This window comes from Microtus oregoni, unplaced genomic scaffold (assembly GCF_018167655.1).
Source record: "Microtus oregoni isolate MIOR12 unplaced genomic scaffold, Mior012 000032F_ref0000030, whole genome shotgun sequence".
Classification (NCBI taxonomy): domain Eukaryota; kingdom Metazoa; phylum Chordata; class Mammalia; order Rodentia; family Cricetidae; genus Microtus; species Microtus oregoni.
In genome coordinates, this window is record NW_024543091.1 from 3,411,542 (window position 1) to 3,427,144 (window position 15,603).

Genomic DNA, 15,603 nt, shown 5'->3' on the forward strand with positions numbered 1-15,603 from the left:
AAAGAATCTAAGTTTCTTACCACTCAATCTCCATAGCCTGGTGCCAAATCATTGGTGAAGCTTTCGGCTTCTTCTCACTTGTTGAACCCCACAGTACTAAATTCCACCACTCTTTATGGAAAAGAAAGCATGCCAACCCTCTCACATCTATCCTGACAAAAAAAGAATCAAAGCGAAATACAGGGAAAAGAAAAGAAAGAAAGAAGGCAAAGGAAGAAAGAGGACAACGTGACCCATTTTAAAATAGAGAAAGCTTTTTAAACAGAATAGTTTTGCTAATCATAGCAGTGTGTGGCTATAATCCCAGTACTCAGGAGACTGATTAAAAAGAAACAAAAATGAGGTGGGGTGTAAAAACAAAATAATTTCATCAGCTATATTCCGGAAGCCCCTGTGATGGTTAGTGTTAACTGTCAACTGAACAGAGACAGAATCACCTGGGAGATGGGTTTCTAAGCATCTCTGAGAGATTATGTTGCTTACACTAAGGTGGGAAGTGAGCACTGTGAATGACACACTCTCCAGAGAAAGGTAACTTTCCACTAACATATGTGCATCCATCTCCCTCTGTTTTCTGATTGTGGATAAAATTGGACCAGTTGCGTTCAAGATCATTTGCCTTGGCTTTCACCATGATGGACTAGATATTGAACTGTCAGCTAATGTCTGTCTCTTAAGTTGCTTTCTTCGGGTCATTTTTATCACAGCAATACAATTATAGACAAGTAATTAATGTACTTTAATTCTCCATGATTAAGAGAAGAAATAAGTAATCAAGGACAAGAAGAGTCAGAAGGCAAAGGAGTAGTTTTTGACTCACCATATGAATGAACTTTATTGGGTTATAGCCATGTGAAAGGTGGGAAGGCACTTCTGTAAATTTTCATTTAAGTCTTGAAGATATCTTTGGAGAAATATTTATGTAGGGTTTAGCAGTAAACAACAGTTGAGATGGATCAGCAACAGGAAAAAAAAAAAGTCTCAACTGAGTATTTACAGCCACTGAATCCCAGCCCCTCCTGGAGATGCAGTAGTTCGACTCAGACTCTGTTTTTCCTTTTCTCTGCTCTAATCGTTGAGCCTTGAGTGAGGGTAGTGTTCTCAATGACTATTTTCCAACTCTTCATTGGCCTTCTGAAAGAACTAAAAACACCTCATGAAGGCCTTATGGTTAGCTATCACATTACACAAATTCACATCTGAAAGCAGTTTAAAAAGTAGAAGGTAATCAGACATGTCACAAACAAATATTTTATTCCTACTATGTGAGAGAGAAAAAGAAGTTAAAGATATGTGAATCATATATAGAGGACTATTATAGAAGACTCTCTCTGACATGTAAACAAGAGCCATGAGACTACATACAAATAACCTAATCTCTACCTATAATTATTACACACTTATATCATGCTGTTGGTTTTTTACATGTGGATATATCTAAATGTTTTGTGTTAATCCATGACCTTTTTTTTTGCCAATGTTTGAAATCTGGCAAGACTTAAAGTGAATTTTTCATTATTTATTAAGCCCATATGGTTTCCAAGGGATTTTTATGAGAAAGGTTTGATTCATTGGGAAGATTCCCACTGGTAAATTTGTTTATAAAAACATGTTAATGTCTAGAAAAATTCTGTCAATTAAACAAATGTTTGAGGCAAATATTTTCGTCAAAAGGAGCATAATTCTGGACTCATTGTGAGGATGTTGTTTCTAATCCCTATTTGGCCATATTTTCCTGGTAGAGCAGCTACCAGCCTAATACCCACTCCAAGCCATGTACCAAAGAAGCCCTGGATGATTTTGTTCCTTAAGAAATTTATTTTTTGATTGAGAAAGACTAATAAGGAACTAGGCTGTGTTTGATGTAACTGCCCATGAACCAGACAACTGTTGTCTACAGATGGTCTTACTTATGACTAAGTAACCCAGATTTCAGGAAAAGAAACTTGTGTTTGTCTATGAAAACCCAATATATCATCTTTGAGGATATAAGATCAAACTGGGGTCTTAAAAAAGAATGTAGTGAAAAATTTATATAGAGATTCTATGGGTCTTAAAACTATATTTTTAATTCTAAAAAGTGTTCCAGTTCAAAAATTATTAGCAAATATTATTAGCGAGCTAAAGACAAGAGGCTTTGCATAGCTGCTGGTGTCCACAATCATCCGAACATAAAGATCTGATTATATGTTATAATTATAATAAAGAAAAAGTTTATAAAAAATTTTATGAGCAGATAAAAAATGTTTTACAGATTGAAAATGATATTAATTTTCCATAAATACCATATATTAAATAAGCAATTCAACTTCAAACAGGAGAAAGTAAAAATAAAAATCAGAAGCATGCTCAACCATTTGATCCAGAATACATCTTAATATCTCCATCCACAGCAAAATGGTTTTTCCTGATGTCCTGTGCTCTGGCCACTAACCCCTGATATAAGTCTCCTGCGGATGCAGCAAGCCATATAAGAATGTATATGATTTGAAGGAGAAGGTCACCACTGTGTAGCATGTAGGAAGGTGTTGGTTAGATGAAGATCAAAAGGCTGAAGATATAAAAGCAAATAAAGAGATAGTTATGGTAATAAATCTTTCTGTCTCCTACATTACTTTCAATTTTTTTCAGTTACCTGTTATTAATTTTCTCCTACTTTTATTTTCTACTTTTTTCTTTTTCTAATTTTCAATATTACAAGGTCCTTCTAGGTGCATAACTTCTTATCAAAAGTATAAGGAATAATTGAAATAGGATCTCATCCAGAGGCTATAGGACAGGATCTGTTCTTCTCATCATTTATATCGATGTACAAGCAAGAGCAAAACGTAGGAAAGCAAGCATATCAGTACCTGCCTTTCAGCTGCATACAGGAAAATAAACATGCGTGCCTCTTCCATCAAGCATATCAGTACCTGCCTTTCAGCTGCATACAGGAAAATAAACATGCGTGCCTCTTCCATCAAGGATCAACCATCTACATCCAAAACCTCTCTACATAGAGCAATGAAGTCGGGAACAAGGGTTACATACATGAGTTCTAGAGGACTATTTCTCATTTAAACTACCATGTTCTACCTATGGTCCCTATAGGCTCACGACTGTCTTGAACAAGAATGCCACTAAGAAACTCGCCAAACTAAATAGGAAAAAGCCCGTAGGGTCTCAATCCCGCACAAAGAACTACAGGCAACTTAGTAAATCTGGGTGCAGCCAAGGTAATACTTCCCAGGGAGGAATACACTAATTGGTATTTCAGTTCCAAAGGGCCAGCCTTGAAAACATACATACAAGCAACATCAAAGGGACTCAACAGGTCATACTTAGAAACATATGTATGGATGTTTGTATGTACACACAAAAGCATGGATGCATGCAATAACAATTAATGAAAACAGAAACCATGAATTTAGAGGAGAGTGGGGAGGGGTAAATAACAGAATTTAGAGGAAGAGAGAAAGATTGTAATTACTTTACAAAAATGAAAAGAAAGGAATTAAAAGTCCCTATAGTCTTGAATAGTCCTCACCTGTTACAAGTCCTACAAACCCGAATCTCTTCTGAGTCTCAAGGCTCTCTCTTAACTGTAACAAGCTGTAAAATCAGAAAATCAATCACATATTTCGAGAATACAATGGCACAGAATATATATAATCATTTTAAAATAGGTAGATCAAGGGAACAGAAAGTAAGAAAATACCACACCAAACCAAGACAGAAACGTCTCAGGATACATGTATCAAATTTTGTAGTTCCATGTCCAGTATCTGAGGCTTCAGTCAAAGGGTGAGCTTCATCCTCCAACTTGCTACCAGTAACATAAATATCTCCCTTGAGCAGCTTCTACTCCTGTGTGCTGCTCTCCTCCTAGCTGTCTCCTGGTTTTAGCAGCTCCGGTATTTGGAGTCTCCATCATACTTACAGTAGCTCACAATGGCCCCTTCGGACCTCCTTACAGAGATTCATCTTTTCATATATTGACTGGCATCAGCAGATCTCTGAAACTTCAGAAGAAGAACCTAGGACACATTTGATCTTGTCATTTTCTTGTCTCCAGAATCAGTACCACACAGATGACAATGCCAAGTTCATCCGCCAGTTTAGGATGGACTCTTGTTCCTTTGGACTGCAGTATCATCAGCTTTTGAATGTTTTGCTTTCTAGGAGGAGGAAACCATTTAGGCTCCTTTTTCTCCACATATTGGAGCATTAGCTGATTCATATTTTGTTTTGAGAGCATTTTTTCAATTGTTCTAGTGCAGGGCAGGAGGCCCCTATTTAATAGCAATCTCCTTAGCAATTAGCCTTCCTTTTCTGCACGGCACTTTTCTTACAATCTTAAGATTCTTTATATTCTTCTTCTCACCAAACTGTTTTCCATTCTTTCTTTCTCACTTCTTCTCTTTCCTCACAGATGCTTAAAGGAGCTTTTCAGTGTTAACCGTACCAGAGACTCAAAGTCATGCTATCTTCACAGTCCCTCTGCCAAATAAATTAGTTCATCTCTTCTAAATTGATTCTTAGACCCGTCCTCAGGACAGGGGCAGAATGCAGTCATTTTCTTTGTCAAATTATCACTTGACTGGCCTCTTTTCCAGTTCCTTGGTCACATTAGAGACCTCAGGAGTCAAGTCTCCACTGAACATACCATTCTCAGAGCTACTGTCTCCGGCTCCAACTAACCTGTTAAATTGTTCTTGTAACCTTCCACCAATTTTCTAGCCCAAAATTCTAAAGTCTACCAAATTCCTCCAAAAGAAAACCACCATTGTCAAGTTATTCATAGCAACAATTCAACATTACTGATACCAATTTTGGTATTAATTACTTTTCCATTGCCATGATAGGAAAAAAAAGCATGACCAAAGGCAATGTAAGGAAGTTATTTTAGCCTATAATCCCATCTATAGGACTCCTCTGTGGGGAGGCATGGAACAGTTTAACAGGAACAAGAAGCTGGCTGATTTCCATCCACATATAGGAAGCAGAGAGACGGGGGAAGGGAAGGAAAGAGAGAGAAGTCAGGTGAAGCTTGAGGTCATAACTCTCAAGGCCTATCTTCAATGACACATTACTCTAGCAAGATGTCATATTCTCTCCCAAAAAACTGCCACTGAATGAAGATGAAATATTCAAGTCAGGAGCCTGTGGGGGATATTTCTCATCCAAACTACCACAAAGCCACAGAGAGTAAATTTCTTGAGGCCACAACATTGCCTTCTTTTTCTTCTGAGTTTTCTCCAAGTTGCCCATCACCATGACACAACCTGAGTGTTGTTTGGATGTAGTGTAGGCTATAATGTATGTGTATCAAATCATACAATTTTCACTGATAGGAGGAAACAGATTCAGGTGTGATGGTTCACACTTGTAATACCAATACTTCCAAGGCTGGGGGAGGAAGGTATTCTGGTAAATTTGAGGCCAGTCTGAATTGCAACAGTAAGTTCCAGATTAGCAGGCTGAGATTCTCTCAGAAAAGAAGAGAAAAGAAAAAAGAAAAGAAAGAAAACCGTGCTCTTAAGAATGCCTCTGTCTTAGTTAGAGTTCCTATTGCTGTGACAAAACACTGTGGTCAAAAGGGAGGATAGAGCTTATTTTCACTTACACTTCCATATCAGTATTGTTCATCAAAGGAAGTCGGAGCAGGAACTCACACAGGGCAGGAACCTGAAAACAGGAGCTGATGATGCCGAGGCCGTAGAGAAATGCTGCTTGTTGTCGTGTTCTTCCAGGTTGCTCAGTCTGTTTTTTTTTTTTTTAATAAAACCCAGAGCCACCACCCCAAATGTGCACCATCACAATGATCTGGACCCTCCCACATAAGTCACCAATTAAGAAAATGCCTTGTAGACTTGCCTACAGAGGCAACGTTTCAATTGAGGTTCTCTCCTCTCATATGACTCTAGATTGATTCAACTTGACATAAAAACTGGCTGGCACAGTCCCTGTCAGAAATCAAGTGTTTGTGTTTAACTTGCTATATGGTCAAGGATGCACCCAGGGTTGGCTTTTCCTCTGGTTAGCTGTTGCACATATAGGAGAATGAGTATCAGCAAGGAGGCAGGAAAGAGACATTCCTTCAATATCTTAACTTAAAATTTCCCCTTAAACACTTATTTTTATTACAGTATATAAGTCTGGTACTGTAGACTGCTAAGCAATACCTTTTCCACTCTTTTCTCTACAGAACACACCTCCCATGATAATATTAAGGTGCTAGCTGTAGACTTTTTTGTCCATGCTAGTGTAGAAGAAAGCCAAGCTAGTGTAGAAGAAACAGGCTTCTGTCACAGTTTTCAGTAACAATTTTCTCTCCTTGATCAAACAGGGAGAAACAAAAGCCCCAGGAGGATATTTCTCACTCTGCATTCTCATCCCTTCTCTCCTCATGGGTCTGATTGTCACGCACTTGCAATAATTTTACCACATGGAGCAAACATGCTGAGGATGACAGACAGCATGCAGAACCTGGCAGAGTGAACATGGAGCACAATTTAGATTGCTCAAGTCAGGCATTCCAAACCCCATCACTGGAGTGGCATTTGTCTGGATGGTAAGTGCTCTTCTGAGTGCTGTATATGCATCCGTTGTTATAAGCAACCCTGTGAGGATCCAGCTGCAACCCATTTCCGTGACTGACAAAACAGACTCGGGGGGGGGGGCTCAGTTCCATCCCCACGCTTGGTGAAGTGGCAGTCTAGTTTCAAAACCACAGCTGTACAAACAAGAAAACCTGTACTTCATACTCAAACATTGATTGATCACACTTGTTCTTATGGCTTCTCAATTTGAGAAGAAAGCATTCACAACAGATAGGTTAATGCTGAATGTTTAAGAATGAGCATAAAAATCAATAGCGGCCTCCCATTTCCCTCCCCCTCCTCCCACCCTTCTCCCCCTCCTCCCACCCTTCTCCCCCTCCCCCTACTCCTTTCCCCCTCCCTCTCCAGTCCAAAGAGCAGTCAGGGTTCCCTGCCCTGTGGTAAGTCCTAGGTCCTCCCCCCTCTGTCCATATCTAGGAAGGTGAATGTCCAAACTGGCTAGGCTCCCACAAAGCCAGAACATTAAGTAGGATCAAAACCCCATGCTGGGAGGAGGTGGAAACTTGTTTTTTTTTTTCTTCCTTTTCTCAATAAAAAAAAAAAAGAAACTTAAAAAAAAACAAATAAAATAAAATATGATCTGTATATATGAGGGAATATTATTTAACCTTAAAAAGTAAAAATAAAAAGTCCTTCCATATGGCAAAAAAAAAAATCAATAGCGGGTAAAGGTGTTGCAAGTGTCTGAAACGCCATGGATCAACATAACGAAGAGTTCTGACTTCACACAACCCAAACTGAGCAGATAATACATTCCACTGAGAGTCACTCCTACCACAGTTCTAAGGCTTGAGGTTTCAGGCCATAAACAAGGTCAGGTACCTTTGCAGCCATTTATTGAATGTCCATTTGTGGATAAGTGAAGTTGCTGACTATTGTGGCAAGTGAGGAAGCACACATTGTGATCTGATCAAATTAATTCTCTGGGTGTTATACCAGGAAAGTTGTAAGCAGCAAGCAGTAGAATAAGGATTTGTTGAAGAAAGGGTGCTAGAAAGAATGGGAAGGAAGGAAGAAATGAAGAAGCCACTGTGCTGAAATAATGCAGCCACATCGGCTAGCATGACACCCGGCACATGATTTTAAACTCCATCGTAGTTTCCTGGCTCCTCATATCATTCTCACTAATTGTGAGGTTTCTATCTGCCATATACTTTGTACTTCATACTTGCTTTATCTACGTTAGGTTTCCTGAGATTGCTTTTGATATCCATGGCTGGGAGTGTGACCCCTCACATCTGGACTCCTATGACACCATTTAGCTCTATAAACATTTCTACAAATGGTCACTGAAGTGCATACCCAGGTGTGTATTAATTTTCTGTATCTTTAAACGCTGTTCTGAATTTAGGAGATTATTATCCTGCCATTTTTAACCTTTCTAATTAGATTTCTCGTGCATGAGAATTGCTTAAAGACCTGTATCCCAAAATATTCCCAAGTTTCTATGCCATTTACAGTTAAATGTTGTTTGAACTTTTTCCAGAATCACTGTTATGGTGGTACTCAGTGTGTCCTTGGGACCAATGAAACAAGCATCACCTCTAAGCCTGTTAAAATGCACACTCCCTAGGGTCCATCCCAGTAGAATGATCAATCCAGGAGTAAGGCCCAATCTTTCATTCACATAAGGGCTGAAGCAGTCTATGGTTTAAGCATCACTACACAAACCAAGTTAATGAAAGAAACAAATGTGTGATTATCTTCCAGACTTAGAAATTAGATTATCATGTATTAAAACATTTCCTAGAGAAGATAAGAATGTATGTGTTGTCTCAGTTCCCTTAAAAGAAACGTTCTTCAAGATAGGATCTGCAATACAAAGTGTTTGCTGTAAAGATACACCAGGAAGCAGCAGACAGGAAATTGAAAGAGAGGAAGAAGGAGAGTCCCTGTCCATAACAGTTCAAATTGGTTGGAGAGTCTCAAACAAATACAGAAAACATACTATAATATTTCACCCAAAGCTTGGAGGATTGGACATCTCTAAACTAATTTCTTCTCTTCTGTCTATGAGTTTGTTTTAGACTACACATGCCTTTGCACTATGGTTTGTACCTGCAAGGGACTGAGGCCTATGACTTCGAAGGAAGTCCAGAGAAAGAGAAGTGGCCAGCCACTTGAGGCATAGAAATTGGCACAAAAACTTGGATTCTAATTACGCTAGGTTGTGTACTAGATAATAAGATACCAAACGCAAATGTTCCTCTTAAAATCACTTTTAAATTTTTCGGCATTGTAAAATGGTAGGGCTACGTGGTAGGTAAGGTTGGAAAGATTAGGTCACTTTGTGTTTCAACTTCACGGTAATTTTACTTTAATTACATATGAAGGGGTGAAGAGAGATGCCTTGTCAACATGTATTAATTCCTACATTAACTTTATAAGTTATACTTTATAAGTCACCTTAGTTATCTTACAGACTATATAAACCTTGGTGTTCTCACAAACAGATGGGAGTTGGATTTAAAAATACAGCTTAAGTTAATGCAGATAGTTGAAATATCTGATTAGTCTGTTAATCAAAATAATATTTTCAGCCCATTAAAATTTAATTTATTTCAAACACAGAGTAGAGATTTTTATATAGAATCAGAAGAAAAGTGAAAAATTAGGATTAAATAATTTGTTCTATACCCATTTAATTAAAGATATATAATTTATAAATGAAAATTTACCTCTCTGGTTTGTGTTTTGCTTTCTCAAAAGAAAAATAGGTTGATAGTACACTATTTTCAAACTAGAGCTTTCTTCATGTTAGCAAAATTATCATTTAGTAACAGATTAACCATATCCAGTTACACATTTACTAAACTCAATTCTTCTGCATTTTCACCCCCAAATCTGTACTCTAAAAATGAGTGTGTTATAGTTGATCCTCCCATATTCTGCTACACCTCTTATCCACATAAAAAGAGGCTTCTGTCTTTGGGCAGGCAGAAAAAAAGACTACCTATCCCAGCATGCCTTGAAGCTACATGTGACTGCAACTAACCCCTGCTTGGAAGACACAAGTAGAAATTCCAAGTGTTGCCTCTGACAGACCATTCTTTAAATTCCAGCCTGCACATGTTTTTGTCTCTTGTTACTTTACCCATGCTTCCTTCCTGCTAACTGACACAGTTGTGATGACTTCTCAATTATGTGTTCCTTTAAGGGGTAAAGTTTAAGCTATCTGGCAGAAGTCAATGTGATGTAGCCCATGGGAGAAGTTCAACCACCTGACTGTTTTTATAAAGTCTGCAGGCAATGATGGGTTTATTATTTTTTTTAGAGGCTGGAAAAAAATCAGAGAAGAACAATATTTCATGACACATGAAAATCACAAAGAATGCAAGTGTCAGTGCTCACAAAAAAATGTATTGGAACAGAGCCACGTTCATTCATGTACTTACTGCCGCTTTTGTGCTTTTTTGGCAGAGTTGAGCATATGAGACAGAGACCATATGGCCCACAAAAAATAACATATTTGTCATCTCGCCTTTAACAAAAATGTTGAATTCCTAATGTTAGTAATAGAGGCCAAATCAGGCAATGGAATAAGATAGAAAACAGAAGGACCCCACATTCTCCAACCATTCATAGAATAGAGTTACTATACATTCCTTGATTGAAATGCCTTGTGACCAATATATTACAGTAAAAAAAGACTCCATTATACAATGTCATGGACCCTCCCTTTCTCACTTCTTTCCTCATCCTATCTGTCATGTGTCTCTCAAGTCCATCCCACCGAAAGAGGACCACATGGCCCCGTCTCTCACTGCTGGCACAGACTACTAAGATGATAACAGGCTAAATGCAATTCAAAGCTTGAAATCTGACGTGTGCATATTAGTCTGTCCTTTGGAGCCACGAGAAGAGTGTTGTCTGGAAACACACTGACTCATGGAGAGAGAGAGAGATTTGAAGCTCAATTCACCATTGAAAAGGAACCAACCCAGTTACACAGTGATGCCCGTCTTGGTTCAAACTGCCTTATCTAGGCAATGTAAGAAGTGATTGTCTCATCTACACTATTCCCTTTGGAGAGTGGTTTGTTATTAGCAAAAACATACTAATACATGTGCTTAATTTGTCTCTGTTACATGTAACAAAACATTAACTTGCATTGCTTGTGGATTAGGACATTTCTCCTAAGAGAAGGCATGCCAAATATTCTGAAATAGATATGTTAACAAGGTGGAATCTAACAGACCTGAGATGGAAAATATAAAAGCCTAAATCGTCCATATAACATATATGCAATTATAAAACATTCAATTTAGCCTTGATTTCCCAATGTGTACTATGACATTATTCTCTTTATATCATGGGCTGTTTCATAAGTTAATAAGATAATATAATGTAGGCAAGAAATTAGTATGCCATAAAACATTAAAAGTGACCATTATCGAGCATTTACTGTGTGCCCATACATATGCTAAAGCAATCCTGTTAGAAGTATTCTATTTAAATCTTAATAGTACATAGAGAGAAATAAAATTTACAGTATTTAAACAGTTCCCTCAAGGACAGACATAAAATAGCAGATCTGGGAGTAAACACGTGGAGTCTATAATCTAAGTCTAGCACTTAAAATCCTCTATTCAATCCATTCTTATATTCTTTAAAGTCCAAGTCATATTTTCTTTCAGGAAAAAAATACTATTTACTCTCAAAACAAAGTGGTAATTATTACTTCTTTAAAAGACAACTCGCCAGCACCCGGTCCACACTCAGATAGTGTGGTCCAGTTATGTGGTAAACAATGGACTCATTTTCACAGTTGCAATCTCTTATTAATGCAGCCCATTTCCACACTAAATATCACCAATATCGTATCAACCTTCAAATTCAGGCCAGTGATGATCCAGGGTACTCTTATAGACTACAACATAAAAATATTCAAAGCCAGGTTTGTTTTTAAGCACATCCATAGACACTATGCCAGAGAATGGATGAGAGGAATGGAATGAGAGAGAAGAAGAAATTAAACTGGACTCATCAATTTTTCTTTGATTAACAAGTTTGGAGACAGATTTCCATGATTAATAAATAAGAAATTAGACTGCTTCATAATTATGGATGAAATAATTAGGGACGTTGAAAATAAACTCTATTAGTATAACTTTTATCTTGTCCTGTAAATACTATTATCTCCACTATAAGAGGAACAGATAGTTAAGAACTAATTCTCTGGGTGTCTTCATTCTCTGTGGCTCTTAACTCAATATAGAGCTAAAATGTCTGCTTTGTATTTCAAACAGCATTGCTTTTTGTAGACTCCTTGTGAACTCAAAGGTGCCCGTCTCAAAAATGTTAATCTCCAAAGCAGTATTAGTAACTAAGCTACCAGCTCTATTTCCATGGTTTTAAAAAATACCTCAGACAAAGATTTGGAAAGAACATCTCCAAAATCTGGGATCAATCAGGAAATCACTCCCTAAAAGTCTTGTTAGCTCCATTAAGTGTTTCCATCTAAAGAATGAGTTCGACTTTAGAACAGTTCCAAATCCTCTGAATTAATTTTCCATTTTCCTTTCTGCCACTCCAGCACTTCTTTTCATATATGCCTTTGTGTTTTTTTCCCAGCTTGGCAGATATTTGAAATTTTTAATAGGTAAATTTGAGTTCTTGAATTAATTCATAAGGGTAGGATTATACCAATCTATTCTGGCTGGTAAATTATCACTTTAAATTAAATCACCAAGCAACCAGAGTTCATATGCTTATAAAGATCAGTCAAATACACCAGAGACTGTCTAAACATTTCATAACTTTTCTGGAATGTGCTGTTGCCAATCTTCATAATCTATATAAATGTATCGGGGTTTTGCCAAAGAATACAACAATGGCCTGCTGTCCAAATCTTATCAAAGCCTAAGCAAAGGAGAGTAATTCTTAGAACATATGCTCTAAAGACCTTATGGGACACCCACTGTTTTAATTCAGGGACTTCCACATTGTGTTCTGGAGTCCTGCTGTTGGGTTTTAAGAACAAGAGAAGCCAAATTGGCAGGTCTCATAACCTACGTTTCTCACCTAAATCAAGTGACTTGGGTTTGTGTTGGGGTTCTGCCATAGATTTCATTGGAAAATAAGGAATATTCTGACACTTAAAAAAACTACAAAAGCTAGTACTGTAATAATTTTAGATTTTTTACTTAAATAAATCATGAGCATCATAATTATATGATTATGCCAGGCCATATTGGTTCCAATAATGATGATCCTCATCATTGTTATTAAGGAGCACAGCAAGAAAGTATACAAACTCTCAACACAACTATTATAAGTAATAATTATCATCTCATATATGACAACACTTGAAAAACCTTTCTTAGAGTTAAAGGATAAAAGGCTTTAGATAGTATTGGGGAAGAAAGCAACATTTAATAAGATTTTCATTTTAATTTTTTACTTCCTAGGAACTTAGAAACAAATACATATCCCAGAGGGTACCTCTGCAAACAACGTCAAGGCTTAAAACTTTTTTCTCTATATGCAAATTATTTTTTTGCCAGGTTACATTGTTCTGCTGTTGCATTATTTTATTGGGCTTTATCATGTACAACAGAATAAATAAAAATACATTTTTCTCTCAGGTAAAAGGGCTTTGCTCTGGAAAGATCTAGCTCTTACTATAACCTTGTATCTACTTAGATTTGCATTGGGGGTGGTGATAGATGATACAGCCATTTATCAATTTTGATGACATCATCCTCATTAAAAGGCCACATGAAAGCAGGCAGGGCTCTAAAGACAGATAAGCTTTCTCCTGAAGGACACACCGGAAAAATGTGCATACCATCTCAACACAAATATCACTGACCTAACTAGTCATACACACAGTATTTATGGCTGTGTTTTCATCTTTGGATTCCTCAATATTTGTTGAAGATATATACAGTCATGAGGAAATAGCCACAGTAGCAAGTGATACAATTGCCAAATGGTAGGTGCTAGGATGGAGGCACGTACAAGCTGCTTATGATAATAAAAAAAGAGGTGCCCCAATACCATATTAATATAGACCTCCATGTGAACTTGGGTTGCAGTAAATGAGAAAAGACCAAAGAAGGCTGATTTATACAGACAAGAGAGTAACAGAGGTGCTCCAAAGTATGTCTAGCTCACAAGGATACTTTGAAATTGTATGAGACTATACTATACACCCTTTTCCTACTCTAATTCCCATTAACCTAAGTTGTCGATATGGGCACAGATGTCTCTTACTAAATCCTCCTCATCAGTTTTCTAGGATCTCTATCTTTGAAGTCTTCAACCAGACTATGTAGCAAACAAAGAAAAAGTCCTCCTGGACAGGACTTCTTACTGTTTTATACTTTGGGTAGCACAGGGGTTAGTGTGGAAAGAATAAACAGTGCATCTTTCTCCTCGTTGCCTAAAGTACATTTGTGCCTAATCACATCGATAATATGCTAACATATGTTTATTTTTCCATTGAAAAATCTAGGTAATACTAAAGGCATTACATTATTACATTATCACATTTTCAAACTGACACAGATTCAACAAAATTCTTTTTTGCTCTCTATCTTCAGATTGGCTGATACAAACTCTGAAAATTGTATTTATCAGGTTGACCGTGCAGATTGAGAGAACTGGCTAGAGATTAAAAGTGCATCACAAACAGACAGTCTAAGACAATTCCTTCTGTGCCTGGCTTAATGGATCAAATCGTAAAAATGGTAAAAAAAAAAAAAACCCACTAGAAACATACAGAAATAGTAAGAGGGACTTGAAGTGTGACAGTCAAGAACATTCACTCAAGTTAGAAAAACCTAGAGGACCAATGGTATCTTACAGGCTCTGTACTGTGCCCTAGTCTAACAGTGAGCAGGTGACAGACCTAGATGACCATGGTATCGTACATGCTCTGTATTGCATCCTAGTCTAACAGTGAGAGGGTGAGAAAACGCAAATGACTCAGTGGTAATGAAAAACCAACTTCGTTCCATCATGATTTTGACATTCGACACTAGAACTAAAAGCCATGAATATTTTACCAGTACTATGTCTGCAAATGAACCAAATTTGATGTACTAGGGATCAAGAAGAAAAATTGCTGTGTTTCTGATGATCATATCATTTAGAGGCAATCAGCATTAAAAGTTATTAGATTTAACAAGAAAGCTTACAAAGTAACTAGAATGGAGAAAATTGAGAAAACTAATTCTCCCATATACCATTGCTTATATTTTAGAAATAATTTAATAACTAATTTAAATGCAAGAAAACAAATAATTATATAAAATGTAAGAAAAACATCACTTTAAGGTCTATATACAAACAAGTTTAATTTTTAATTAACATTTTAATTTTTTATTTTTTGATATTTTAATATGATTCTATCATCCTCCCTTCTTTTTTCTATTCCAAATCCCCTTGTTCTCACTTAAATACAAGGTTTCATTTTATTTAATTGTTAGTACCTACATGGATGTATTCAATATGCATAGTCTGTATATTACTTATATGTATATGTTACAGGCATGACCATGATTTTGGATGCCCAACTGATGTGCTCTTCTCTGGGGAGGATTATTTCTCCAACTCTCAACATTCCTTAATTGTCTGTTAGCCTTTGTCCAGGGTTGAGACCATATGATTCTTGTGCATGGAGACATCTATTTTTCCAAGTAACATTTGATGAAGATGCTTTTTTTTCCTCCAGTGTTATTTTTAGTGTTGTTAAATTTTAAATGACTGAAGTATTGTGTACTTCAGTTTGGGTCTCTGATTTTGTTCTACAGGCCTATTTTGGTGCCAATGCTGTATTGTTCTTATTACCATGGCTTTGAATTATATCCTGAAATCTGGAAGAGAAATCCCTCCAGCATTGTACTTTATGCTCAGGATTGTTTTGGCCATTCAGGATCTTTTGTGGTTGCATATGAAATTTAGGATAGTGTTTTCCATTTTTATGAAGAATGAGATGGGTATTTAGGTTGTGGTTACGTTGAATCTGTAAATGGCTATGGGTAAAATATCA